Genomic DNA, 14,897 nt, shown 5'->3' on the forward strand with positions numbered 1-14,897 from the left:
CCGCGTTTTATCAAATAGCCAGTGGCTGTTGAAGTATTGAACTCGTCCTCTCACTTGGCCATGTTTCATCGAATAAAGAAGCTGATGAGAACTTTTACTGCGAGGGAAATAACCATCAACAGTTATAATAATACACTATAATTTAGTTTTTATGAATAAACTTCTTGTAATTTTTTCATCAAAATAGAATGCACAAGAAATTTAGTACAACAAACTCAACTATTGGTTCATCTGGATTAATCAATTGTCAGTTATAAAATTTGTGAAAAAAAGCACAGCATGCAAAATTCAAAAATGCAATTGTAGAACAATCTGATGGATCGAACATGTAAGATTCAATACGTCTAATATCACTATTTACTTATGCTACATGCTGAAGTGACTGCAATAGAGTCGACAATGATATTTAAAAAACAGAAAGTGACAACTAAAGATCAGGAAGAGCGTTTGGTATATGCAGAGTTTCAAATCATTGAAGCTGACGAGCTATGAAAGAAGCAGCAGAATAACATTTTGGTAATACTTCAAATTGTCGAAACAAAATTGTCGTTTTTAAAACTGTACCAAATCGTTTACTCAAGCTTTACTGTGCTTAATGTTATGGCTGACACACAATGATGGACAGGAAATACCTTATAAGCAAATGAGCGGGCTATACACCTTGGCTCGATATCCTCATCTTTTTCTGAGGCAACATCAGTCTACACTCCACATGTGATTAGGTAAAGGAAATTTTCTATATAGGATCAATGGTACCCTCCATATAAAAGGTGTGATAAAGCCTGATACAACTTGATTAGATCTACTCATGCAAATTGAGAAATTTGTGTGTGACAAATATCAGGATGGAAACATAATTTCACATCCTCAGAAATGCTGAAAAAGGGCTTTGCACAAATGTGACAAAAGATATTTTTCTTCAGACCAAACCAATGAACTTGCTTCAGAAACCATGTATAATCACATGCAGAGACACTATATTTGGCCAACCAGAATCTAACCTCCTCGCCCCCCCTGTAGGTGTCCTCATTGTTTGCGGCTAACATCAATTTCTTGGCATTTCCACCTCTTGGCCTACCATCTAGGACCAGGCAGCCTAACCAGCAAATAGCAACTGAAAATAGCCGAAATAAATCGAGTCAGACTTCATTCTCTCGCATAGGCAATATTTTTTAAAGCATATGCACTTCTAAGTGTCGCATATAAATAAAGGCAAAGAATGCAAATCTGAAAAGGATAAATCAACTCTCAGCCTAACCAGCAAATAGCAACTGAAAATAGCCGAAATAAATCGAGTCAGACTTCATTCTCTCGCATAGGCAATATTTTTTTAAAGCATATGCACTTCTAAGTGTCGCATATAAATAAAGGCAAAGAATTCAAATCTGAAAAGGATAAATCAACTCTTATGTAAACATTTGACAAATAGTCAGTGGCTGCTATGCATTTGATATAGCTGAAAAGTACCAGATGCATCTTAATAAGTTACCTAGAGATAATTTGTTGGCATCCTAAAGGACTCCTGCCCTTGCTGTTGATCAACACAAGAACCCTGCTCTTGATCAATAAAAAAGAAACTGAAATTATCTAGTACTTCTCAAATAGCTGAGAGACCTGTACATATTATTTGATGGGTGTCTCAAACAATCAAGCACATATTATTTTCCTAAAAATTTACTCATACATATCATTAGTGGTAGCTTACACATGAAAGTCTAATATCAAACGTGTAAGTTGCACAAATGGGAGTCATCGCTATTGCAGCTAAATTCAACAAAATTAATCTTCACTTGTGGTCTGCTGAAACCACCACACGCGAGACCCATATACAGTTCAACATTTTGGATCTACTTAAATTAAGTAAATAACAATGAATCGAAAATTCAATTCGGCTCCCGGGTGCGTATGCTCCCTCTACCAACAAAATATATTTTGAAGTGTGGAAAATTTTTGACAAAAAATTCTACATGTACATCTCAATAATATATGTGTATGCGTCAAGTTTGACGAAAAAATAATATTTTTTGTGGCCTATGTAAAAAAGAGAAAACTTATCCCGTGAAAAGCATTGTTTTCAGCACTGAATTTTGTCTTTTTTACACACGTCACATGATAAGTTCATTTTTTACGAAACAACTTTGTGAGCGTGTAGCACGTGAAGATGTACGTGCGAATTTTTTATTTTAATTTTTTTAAAATTTAAAATATGTGTAAGATGCATTTCAAAATATAGGGAGCATATGCTCCCATGTTCCAAAACACCACTCCCACAATGAATCTGTTACAAATATCCCACATGTATCAAGCTGGCATGAACCAACCTTGAAGACCTTGTTGCCTTACACGTGCATACTTTGAGCACGTGATGGATGTCAAGCCCATATGATTACCAGAGATGACCTTCTCCAGTTCTTTGTTGTTGGCGGTCACAGTTCACGACAATATACAGAAAGTGAAAAATACACAAAAGGCTCACCAGTGCGACGGTTGCGGGAGGTGACACCGACTTCTCCCTCACGCTCTCCCCGCTCGTCCGACAGCTGGCTCGACGCCGTGGTGCGGTAGGCCTTGCTCCTACTTTCGAGCGTCGCAAAGGAGGAATCAAGGAGCTATCCCGAAATTCCCAATAGGAAGACGAAAGTAAGAAATTCACCTTGAAACCTTGGACGGCGCAAGCCAATTATGAAATTGCTTGAGCACTGTGTAGAACCAGCTATAACAATGTTGTGCCATGACCCATGCACAACAAAGGAGAAAACTGGAACAACCCTAAAAATGGAGGATGCCCGAAAATACCATATGAAAGCCATCACATACATTTTATGATCAGCAGGATGAGACGAAGAATATAAAAATTAATAAAGCCAAACAAAAACCAGAGGTGTAACTATGGAATAATGCCACAGCACCATCATAAAAAGCAGGAATAATTAGATAAATATCTTTATATGTTTGCAAGGGAAAAATCACATAAATGTCCATTCATTCAAAGATAGTTTCAATACTACTATTGCAAGAACTATCCAAACTGGGACTGTCATGTACCTTGTTAGATTACTGGGACTGCATTAGAATTGTTGTTGTATACTATACAATTAGAGAGAGCAATTAGCTCTTTTTAAAATGGTCCTATCCAAACTCCGGGGCATATCAGATTTGGTTCCAATCACAAGCAACCTGCTAGATAGAGCTAGATAGAAAGCTTGTAGGTATAAGCAAATGATGATGCCAATTCACATGGTACCTTTTGTAGACAAACAACATAGCGTAATAAGAGGAACTATCTATCTTTGCAAGGAAATAATTTACATTCCCATACTTTAAACATAGTGCCTCTCTATAACATGGATGATGACATGGCTCTCTCTCTAAAATCAGGAATTCCTCATCCCATCTAGCTTGGTCCTGAAGAACAAAATTCTTGGAGGAATTGTCAACAAACAAAAGGCACATGAAGGAAAAGCCTAGTAATCAAGTGAATGGTAAAGCAAATTCGTGATTCAAAGATTATATAATTTATGTGCTCTTTTGGACAGAGGGGCGTTACTTAAAAAACATCAAGTGCATCACAATTCCTTGTTTTTCTTTTTGTCTTGAAAAAATTAGGCTAAAACAATTACCAAGAAAAGTCAAAAAAAAATCTAATGATTAACATATTTTAGCAACATCAGATTATATGGTCTAGATTTAGAATCTAGTCAATCAAAACATTAGGGTTCTGAACAAGGAAAGGGAAAGAATGTAGAGGGAAGAAACTCAACCTCTGTAACTGGTTGCTGCCACTGTGGGTATCTTCTCAGCGCGGTGGCGGTAGAGGCCGAACCCCTCCGTCCATCCACATCCCGCTCGCCTGCTCCCCCATGTCAAGCTCTGCCTCCTCTAGACATGGCACCCTGCTGCCCTTCCCTTCCTATCGGCGGCCAGTCATGTGCTCCTCCCTACGAATGGAGGCCTACCGGTGAACGGAGGACAGGATCCTTGACGGCGCATCCAGCCGTGGCCGGTTCTTCTCCAGGAAACTTCCGCTGCGGCTTGGGTCAGGAACAAGAGGAGGTCAGAGGGGAGGTGAAGTGGTCGAGCAGATATTGGAGGCGAAGGCGCCGATGCGAGGTACCTGCTGCTGACGGCAGGGGCAAATCGACCGCCAACGGCTGAAGCGCGCGGTCGGTAGAGGCGGCGCGGAGAGGAGAGCAGGGGCGGCGGCGCGGAGAGGAGAGCAGGGGCGGCGGCGCTGAGGAGGAGGCGGCGTCGGCGCCGAGGAAGAGGCAGGGGCGGCGGCGCGAGCGCAGAGGATGGCCGGGAGGATGGCGAGGCGGTGGCTGGAGGCGGCGGCGGGCGACGAGGGCGGGCGCGGAGGGCGGGCGCGGAGCGGGGGCACGAGGCGGCTAGGGTTTTTTCCCCTGGGATCTCGCTTTTATACCGGGCCAGGCTGAAATACCGAGAATACCCCTGCGGGGTGGAGATCCACTGCCTGATGTCAATGTGCACCGACAGAGAACCCAGTCGTAGTGGCTGACGTGCGGGGCCGGAAAAGGTGGGGCCCACATGCAGCCGGAGGCGGGTAACAATTTGCCATTTCATGGCTTGATCTAGCCAGTGGGGAGCAACCAGAATCGACGGATGAGATGCACTTATGGAAAGATCCGACGGTCCAGAAGCTGAAATCGCTGTGAGAGCCCCATGGGGGTGCAACAATTATACTTTTAGATACTCTTTGTGCATTAATTAATATAAGATGTTTTATTATTTTTAAATAGACTAGATACAAATCAAAGTGAGTGAATTTACACATACAAATAGACTAAATACGAAATAAAATGGATAAACCAAACAAAATATTTCAACATCTTAGAGCATCTCCAGTCGCGTCCCCCAAACCGTCCCCCAAACCGCGCCGGATTGAGCGTTTGGGGGACGTGTTTTGTTCGTGCCGCATTTGGGGGACGTCGCTCCCCAGCCGCGTCCCCCAAACGCCGCCCCCAAACATTTAAAATAATTTTTTTAACACATAAACCATTTATATCAAATGTAGCATATGAAAAAAATGTTTTCGAGGATTGTTTTCAAATTAAATTACAATAAATAATAAAACAAGTAATCAAATATAATAAAAAGGGCTAGATGATACATCAAGGTGCCACGGTATTTCCTTTGATCCTCCACAAATGCTCAACGAGATCAGCTTGAAGTTGCTCATGCACATTGCTGTCACGGATCTCTGCGTGCATGGCGAGAAAATCAGCAAAATCTACAGGCAACTCATGATCAACCTCTGCGAGAGGGCCTTGACACTCATAGGGACCAACATGTGACCTAACATGATTCTTGCGGTCATCCTCGATGATCATTTTGTGCATGATCACACAAGCCTGCATCACCTCCCACATTTGGTCGTGAGACCAGCTTAGAGCAAGGTACCGGACAATGGCAAATTGTGCTTGAAGCACACCAAATGCCCGCTCGACATCCTTCCCGCAAGCCTCCTGTCGTGTAGCAAAGTGAGAATTCTTCAGACCTGATGGATTCGAGATTGTTTTGACAAAAGTGGCCCATTTTGGATATATACCATCGGCTAGATAATAGCCTTTCGTATATTGGTGGCCATTGATCTCATAGTTGCATGGTGGAGCATGCCCTTCCACTAGTCTGCTGAACACCGGAGACCGCTGCAACACGTTGAAGTCATTGTGTGATCCCGCCATGCCAAAGAAAGAATGCCAAATCCACAGGTCATAATCTGCCACAGCTTCAAGCACCACACTGCAATATCCATGACGCCCTTTGTATATACCTTGCCAAGCAAACGGGCAGTTCTTCCATGCCCAAGTGCATGCAATCGATGCTTCCAAGCATTCCAGGAAATCCTCTGGCAGCATTTTGTGCCATGATCCTTGCCGTCTCTTCCTCAGTTGGCCCTCTCAAGTAGTATTTGCCAAACTTTCCCACCACAGCTCGGCAAAACTTGTACATGCACACAATGGCAGTAGACTCACTCATGCGAAGGTAGTCGTCCTGTGTATCGGCAGGTGCTCCGTATGCAAGCATCCTCATGGCGGCGGTGCACTTCTGAATGGATGAGAACCCGAGAACGCCTACAGCGTCGAGCTTGAGCTTGAAGTAGGGGTCGAACTCTCGAACGCCGTGGAGGATATTCATGAACAGGCCCTTGCTCATCCCCGTACCGGCGCCGAAAATTGTCGGCATGTGTTGCCCCGTCGACGAAGTAGTCGTTGTGCAGCATGGCATGCCCCTCCATCCTCTGCGGGGCTTCGACTTCCTTCTTCCCGGCCTTGATCCTCCGCGGCGCGGCCTCTTCCTCTTCTCCGCCTCAGCGTCAAGCATGTCCCGGAGGGACGCGATGATCAGCAAATGCTCCCGCAGGTCGTCGTCGAACGCTTGCTCGTCCTCCGGCAGCGGGGCAACCATCTCATCGTCGCTGTCCATGGCTAAAGCAAAATCAATGGTTAAAATTGCGCCGAGGCGGACGACGCAACAAACAGCGACCAATCGCGCCTACCCGGCAAGTCGTCGAGCACCTTCCGTGCGCGGAGGTGGGGCGGATTTGACGGCGCCTTCCGGGAGGCGCCGGCGACGCGGCGGCGGCGGCACGACCGGCGGGAGCCCCGGCCGCGACAACGGTGCTGACTCGCAGCACGGATCAGACGCCCAAACGGCCGGGAAATCCAGCGGCGGCGGTGGGGTGGGAGGCGCGGGAAGGAAGGAGCGATGAGAAAAGAGGCGCGAACCAACGGTTTATGCAAATAGTCGCCGACATGTGGGAGCCCGCCTCGCTTTTCGTTGTGTCCGGCGTCCCCGGAGCGTCCCCTGTGGGACGGGGACGGGCTCGGGCGCCGGACACCGTATCGGGGCGCGCCGGACAAAAATGGGCTTTGGGGGACGCGGCTGGAACGCTTTTTTTGTCCGGCGCGCCCCAAATCGCTTTGGGGGACGGTTTGGGGGACGCGACTGGAGATGCTCTTACATTTCCAAATGGAGGGAGTATTATTAAGAATAGGCATTCATCCCGCTATATTAATAAAGCAACCACATGATGTACCGAGCACTGACGGAGCTACTCAGGGGCCGAACTGGGCCATGGCCCGCCCAAGATTTATGCATAAATACTTGTACCCAAGCATCCCTGGCTGGCCTAATCCATTAGCAGTAACAGAGCAAGGCCAGCTAACGAGCAACGAGAAGGACAGTCTCCCAGCGAGCAGGAGCACCCAACAGACAACACGGTGATTTGCCTGCTTGTTGGGTTTTCTCAAAATACGGAATAGAAAGTTTGTTTGGTAGTTAGTAGGTATCTAACTTTGTTCGTCAGTTTAAAACGTCATGTATCTTGGGCTCTTGGCTAGCACTTACAAAAAAAATCCCTCCAAGTTCTTACCTAGCTACTATACCTATGTTTCAAAATATAAGTTTTTGCTGGCTTTCGATACGATCTATTAGCGCAGGGAAATCATACAACAACTTGTACCACAGATGTTGCCCGGCCGCTACCGCTCTGGGCGTAGTGTTGCCCGCAGAGCAACCACGACCGCCGAAACCGCCCTAGAAGCCCCGGGCTGCCGCCCCGCCGCCAACATCACACTATCCAAAGCGCCACACCGCTCTAGCCGGGGACCCTAGCGTGCGTGGGAGGAGGGGCCGCCGGCGACTACCATGTGGGCTTTGCTCGCTACCTGCTGGCAGCGATGAGAGCGGACGAGGAACAAGGCGGGGCTCGTGGGCGGGGAGTTGGTCGCCCATGCTACCTTCGGGAGCGACCAAATATAAGATTTTTTGGTAGGCTATTTTAACCGATCAAGACATTTTGTATTTAGGAACGGATGTAATATTTGTTGGCATGATTGATATTTTTCACTTAATTCTCCTCCAAAATTCTTATCTAGTCAATAAAAAATTTGAGCTCTCCTTTAATTGGCCCGCCCAGTCATTACCTTGTAGCTCCGCCACTGGTACCGAGCACGTTGAAAAGACAGAGAAAGAAAAGAGAGACAAATGCCTACACCGGAAGCTCAATGAAAACGAAGATGACCTGCAACCGTTGCACCCTTTGGAGAAGTCCCACCACGTTCCTAGCACACCGAAACACCGCATACCAAGCAACACATTTAACAAGGGAAGCGGCGCTGGCGATGTTGCTGCCGGACTAGTCCTAGGGTTTTCCCTGCTACGCGGAGGGTAGTGGAGAGGGGGTACACCCGACGCCCTCCAGAAAGAAACGACGGCACCCGAAGGATCCATCGCGTCGACGCTAGATGAGCCGACAGAGATTTCTCCCGACCCCCAAAACCAACACCCCGAACGATCTGTAATGCTCCACTCAACCTACCGCCAACCACAATCTTGCAGACATCTTCGCCGTCGCACCGTGTTCGTCATGAGGCCTAGAAGAAGGAAAGGGGACAACATGGTCAGGGGCATAGTTTTAAATAACCGGACCGAATTGATAGTTCAACCACGAAAAATGAAATCGGCACATCTGCCGGTTTGGTAAGCGGACTTAACCGGTCGAACCACCGGTTTTAACCTGACCCGAAGGAAATCGGACACCGGTTCGACCGGTCACAAGCTTACGGGCACTAAAAGAAGACGTAGCGCTGGGAATCGAACACTGGTCGTGCGGGTTGAGTGCATGTGTTTGCCCTTACCGTCATAACAACATGTTGTACTAGATGACCCGTTGCGCTATCGCGCAATGACGGAGGCTAACCATAGGGTTTCGCTTATTTTAGTACCGAAGGTTGGAGCAGAGCTCTTCCATCGAGTACAATAGTATCCGACGTGCGTGTTATCGCATTACTCGACGACCCTTGTACTTTCATGTGGGTAATGCTCTCGATATCTCTTCCACTTTCCTTTGCGTAATCCACTTGCTATCACAGGAATATTATGGTTAAGTGGTTGCGATTTCTTATTTCATCACTTGCACATTTGTCTTTCATCGCAATGTTTAAGTGTACATATGCACGGCATTTTAATAACTTTCAAATAATACCCGTTGCGCTATCGCGCAAATGGCGGAGACTAACCATAGGGTTTGGCTTATTTTAGTACCGAGGGTTGGAGCAGAGCTCTTGCATCGAGTACAATAGTATCCGACGGGGCGTGTTACCGCGTTGCTCATCGTAACCGTTTGTTTATTTCAATACTGGAGGCTCGGGAGCGTGTAGCTCTTTCGATGGCCATCCCATGGTGAGCTATAGTAGTATTCAGCGTGTTTCGTTGGAGGAAACACCCTCGACGGCCCTTGTACTCTCATTTGGGTAATGCTCTCGATGTCTCTTCCACTTTCCTTTGGGCAATGCAGTTGCCATCACCGAAAAGTGCCTGTGATTTCTTATTTCGTTACTTGCACATTTGTCTCTCATCGCAATGTTTAAGTGTACCTATGCACGGCGTTTTAATAAGTTTGAAATAATTTCTAGGAATAGACGCTGCTTTAATAAGTTGCCCAACTAATAAGTTGCCCACGTACTCTCGGAAAAAAAATTCGCTTACGCGCACGCAGTTTGGTGTCACTATTCGCTCCCTCTAGATAGATAACGGTTCCGAGTTCCTCAACAAGAGACTGTTGATAATCTCCTCACCACCCACGGCACCGCCCTGCGACTATTATGCCCATGCACTTCCCAGCAGATTAGTAAAGCCGAGCGTGCCATTCGTACCATTAATGATACTATGCGCACCCTTATGTTCCAGGCTCACATTCCAGCTCCTCTCTGGGCCGACGCTCTGGCTACTGCCACATACCTACTTAATCGTTGTCCTAGTACAACCATAAAGTCCCATGTTCCGTACACATGCCTCCACGGTCGTCCTCCCTCATACATTGATCTTCGTGTCTTCGGTTGTCTTTGTTATCCTAAAAGCGCGTCCACTGCTCCACATAAGCTTAGTGCTCGTTCCATGGCATGTGTCTTTCTTGGGTATCCCTCTAACCATCGGAGTTACCGCTGCTTTAACCCTGTCACTGGAAGAATACTCGTCTCGCGACATGTTGTCTTCGATGAGAAGGTTTTTCCTGTTCAGCATGCAACTTCGTCATCCGCGCTTGCGCCTCCTGCGCCGCGCGGACTCGACGACCTCTTCGGCACGCCGCCCGCGCCGCCAACGCGAGCTCTTGCACCGGCCCCGTGCACCCTAGCGCCGGCCCCAAGTGCTCCCGCCCCGGCCTCGAGCGTCCCGCCTCGACACCGCCTCGCCCAGCCGGGTCCTCTGCCGCGGCATAGAATTAGGCGTTTCCTCTGCCGCGGCAGGCTGCCACGGCAGGAATTCCGGCAGTTTGCCCATTTTGAGGACTCACAGAAATACCTCGGATAGTACCACAATCTCTTCTACGCACAATAATATGTTGAACTACTTCAACAAGTCTACGTGTAAGATATCCAGCATCTGCCGCGGCAGGCAGCCACAACAGGAACTCCTGCCGCACCTCGCGCTCGGCCCGCCGCCGCATGCCCTGCCCCTGCCACAGATGCTGCTGCCGCCGCCCCGACGGCCTCCTTGAGTGGGGCCTCCGACCTTCAGCCTACGCTCGTCTCCTCCCAATCTTGTCGCGAGGGGGAGGATGCCGGCGCTCTATGGTGCAATTTCAAGAAATCATAGCCGCAAAATAGCACATAACCATAAGTTTTAATCGGCTAATGTTAGGTCTTTGAGACCCCTTCGACCTGGTGCTCCCCGGCACAAATGGCAAAAGGCAATATTCAAGCCATGTGTAATAATATAATATATCCGATGCACGGGAGGCTTCTTTTATGGTGTCGGTCACGGAACCTAATTATGGGCAAGTTTAACCGAATAAAAGCCATGATCGAGGTTACAAAATGATAAACCAAACACCTTGTTAGCATCCAGATGCGTGGTGGCCATCTACATTAACACATTACCGCAAGTTGGATATAAAACCATTGAACACTAAATGATACATAGCCCAAATACAACTTCAAGAATGAAACAAAAAACATAATGATTATAGTCAATTTCCCGCTTTTTTACAAAAAAATTGTACAGAAGAACTATAATTCCATTAACCACAGGCCCAGTAGCTGGCCACCCTAACTGATACAGAGTCAGCAATACTCTGAAGTTGCTGGCTCCCATAGGTATTTGCATATAAACTGCGCAGCCAGTCTGTGGGGCAAAATGAACACCTTGAAAATAATCAACGGCAGAAAGACTTCGCATCACTCCAAGCTCAGCTCCTAAGTGGGCGTATCAGGAACCGGGAATCAAAAGTTTCAATTTCAACATGGAGCATTTCCCAGCTCACCAGTCTTCATGCCGTGGAGATGGGTTTCTATTCTCTTTGCAGTGCCCTGCTTGATATTTGATGAGAAAAACCATACATGAATCTGAAAAATGTTTTGAAAATGGAATTAAGAAAGGTGCACGGGACTGCATGATAATTCACTGCCTATATTCTCGAAAAGATAATTCATTGCCTGAGCTTGATGCATGTTTCATACGGCAGTGGCTGTTAAATATTTTGTTGCATACATGCAGAAAACACCTCGGTTATACTTATGTTTCCTAGAATATTAGAAATTCACATGGAATTCTTAATTAGGAACCGGGAGGGCATGCAATGTCCAGTAAGGTGAAACAAGGAAAGCAGAATTCAATTGCAACGGTCAGAGATTGGGTATATCGCTGACAAGCACCATACGACATACGAAAGCAGAGAATACATGAAAAGTATTGGTGTGCTTGTACACGATAAATACGTGATATCTGAATGCAAATAGAGAAAGCACGAGTGAAATTCGCCGATGCATCACGGCCGCCATACAGCAAGCCATGAGAACTCGCTCGCCGATTAAAACAATGTAGTATAGATACAAATAAACATAAGAATGCACAGAAAGACGTACTTTTTTGTATGGGTCGCTTTCTCTGTAGGTACAAAGTGATCACATAATTCTGTAATGAGAAGCATGCTTCCTGTCATCTCAATTTCACCCTCGCCATCAGCTGAACAGAAACAAACCAGGACCTTTTCACCTGACAAACAACATCTATGTGGAACCTGGTACAGATGGTAGTCCTGCTGTAGGAAACTTTAGTTCATGTCATATATTGCATAGAAAATCATTGACATAAAAGGCAGAACATTAAATGCAACTAAATAATAAGATTAATGATCAAGTCACTCACCAATAGCTGTTTTCCATCCTTAAAAGCTGATTCTGTAGCTTCTTTAGCCTGAATTCCTGAAATCACGACATGCATACCCATTAGTCCTTACATCGCACATGCAATTATTTCAGAATAAACAAGACCAAAGATACAAGCTACAATGAGTACAAATGATGCCCACATATTACATAATTTTCTTTCTTAATAAAGATTCAATTTTAACTAAGAAAGAGGATGTAGAATTACTTGCTTGGATAGCCTTATCGCTACGTTAAACAATAATTAACATTGAGGTGGCTAAGAGGCATATCATTGAAGTGGGAGCTAAAAGAATTCATCTTGTATGCATTGGATAAAGAGGAATCAGTAACTTGGAAGCATCTGAGAGGAAGTGCTTGCTAAGAACCTTGATAGACGGTCAAGAAGTGTAGGCAACACCTGCAACACATGAAGCAAAACTTAGGACATCATGCCTGATTTAAATGACAGATCATGTTCACCAGTAAATCCGTGAATGCATGACTACTGGATATATAGCTGTTTGGTACTTATTACTACCGTACCATGTAGTAAAAAAAATTAGGACATCAGGCCTGAGTGACTGAGTCAAAAAAGACTTTTTTTCAAGAACCAGAAACAAATGTTGCATATTTTCCATTAAGATTAAACAAATTCAACCAGTAAATCCGTGAGTGCATGATTACTGAATTTATAGTTGTTTGCTGCTTACAAACCATACTATGTAGTACAAAAACTTAGGACATAAGACCTCGGTGGCTGAGTCAAAAGACAAATTAAGTCCAACAGTAATTCCATCAGTGCATGCTACTGAATTTATAGATGTTTTCTACTTACTACAGTACAATGTAGTACACTTCAAATATTTCCAAAACCCATGTCTTCAAAGGGTACTATTATATATATAAACTAATTGTGGCAAGTAGAACTGTAGAACACACTTTCTTCTATCTCTGAAAAGGTTAAAAAAAACCACAACCACCAAGTAGCAATGCAATCTTGTAGATTATAAGGAAATCATCTTGTCCAGCATGTAGTATTAAACCAAGTATTCTCTAGAACCTTATAGATCAAATACAAATAGCAAGACTCAGAGAATGCCACTTTTAAAGGTACAAAGAGGGGAAATAGCAATATTGCCAAAGGGAATGCCACTTTTAAATCTTTTAGAGCAGAAAGACATCAATATTGCTCCCTGCGAAGATCATATACAACTGATACAATATAATTTACTAAATAAATATGGACTCAGATCAAATAGCAAAACCGAACCTAAAGCTGCAGATCTGATTACTTGTAGAACCAACCTCATCTCATTGCCCCTACATACGTGAAGCAATATATTTCATACTAAAATATCCTCAGTTCCAAGCCTCGGTGATGGAAATTAAGAAGTCACAAAAATGTGTATCTCCATTACCTGATTCCTCGTTTCCCATGATAGGAGTATAGGGAGCAGCTGGAAAGGCTGAACTAAAGTAATACACCAAGACAAATAACTCTCAGCTTATTCTTACAGTGGTCATACACAAAACGCTGCTAGGATAGTCGACCGCCAGAGGCATGGGCCAAAGAGCCCAGAAGTATCACAAGAACGAGATATTCGAGAGACATTGATATTCCTCTTTGTTTTCTCTCGTGTTAACAAAATCCTTGCCCTCTTGTCCCTGCGCATATAAATATCGCGCAATGAAGCATAACTAACCGTGATAAACCATGTTAACACTGGATAAAATATTAGATTGAATCAAAGAGAAAATGGATCTATTTAAACAACTTTCTTTTCTGTAGAACAATGAGAGCGGTAAAATATATACACAGGAACACTCCGAAAGGCATATGACCCTATCATATTCATCTTATCATATCCTAGAGCCAATACATGCATGTTGAAACATGTTGACAGAGTTACATATTCATTTACCAAATGCAAACAATACCATTAGCACATAAGAGGAGAGAGATCGAGAGGGAACCTTGGAGCTTGGTCGGAATGAGAGAAGACAGAGATGGATGGGGGCGACCTGGGAGAGGAGAGAAGGGGGCGTGCCATCGCCCTCTGGCACTGCTGCTCGCGGCCATCCTTGACTCACACGGTCACACCCACTGCTCCACCGTTCCTTGCAGCTGTGCCCTCGTCCACAGAAAAAAGTAGAGAAATGAGAGTAAGAGCTGCCAGAGATAGACAGAGATGAAGAGTGGAGGGAGGAGGGGGAAGAAAACCTGAGCGAACCCGCGTCTCCTAGGCATGTCGGCGAGCCTCCACCACTGCCTTCAGGAGCGGAAGAATTGGGGGAGGAGGAGGCCTCCACCACCACCTATATCGACCCCACCTCCGTTGCAGCCCTCGCGCCCTGGCCGGCTGTGGACGATCTTCTCGAGCTCGCAGCGCCGGGCAGCCGCCACTCTCCGCGTTGATGGCGTCCTCCTCCATGAACGCTCCTCCGGGCCTGTTATCACCAGAATTTGACCGGATCAGAGGTGGGCCGCGATTGAAGATGGGCTTGAAGAATATATATGGAAGAAATACATGAATCGGCCTTGCATACAAAGTTTGGGCTAGTTTGCCCGTGTATCTGTAACATAGTAGGATACGTGTCGTTTAGATAGAGTTTGGCTTGTGCCCGGTTGGGATTATTCCCACGATAGAAAGTCTACGGACTATAAATATGTATCTAGGGTTTATGAAATAAACAACAATCACGTTCACCACAAACCAATCTAGGCGC

At 45.5% G+C, this 14,897-nt stretch overlaps 2 long non-coding RNA genes across 2 annotated transcripts; both read right to left on the reverse strand.

Annotated features, from left to right (window-relative positions):
• Positions 1–1,489: 1,489 nt before the first annotated feature.
• On the reverse strand, positions 1,490–2,736 carry LOC124686751. The gene is made up of 3 exons (XR_006997922.1): positions 2,654–2,736; positions 2,477–2,574; positions 1,490–1,552 (listed from the first exon to the last, which is right to left on the reverse strand). It is a non-coding gene; the product is annotated as an uncharacterized LOC124686751 (long non-coding RNA).
• An 8,974-nt stretch (positions 2,737–11,710) lies between these two features.
• On the reverse strand, positions 11,711–12,784 carry LOC124686752. Its single transcript, XR_006997923.1, has 3 exons — positions 12,557–12,784; positions 12,169–12,224; positions 11,711–12,061 (listed from the first exon to the last, which is right to left on the reverse strand). It is a non-coding gene; the product is annotated as an uncharacterized LOC124686752 (long non-coding RNA).
• Positions 12,785–14,897: the final 2,113 nt, after the last annotated feature.

The sequence above is a fragment of the Lolium rigidum genome, chromosome 2 (genome assembly GCF_022539505.1).
Source record: "Lolium rigidum isolate FL_2022 chromosome 2, APGP_CSIRO_Lrig_0.1, whole genome shotgun sequence".
NCBI lineage: Eukaryota > Viridiplantae > Streptophyta > Magnoliopsida > Poales > Poaceae > Lolium > Lolium rigidum.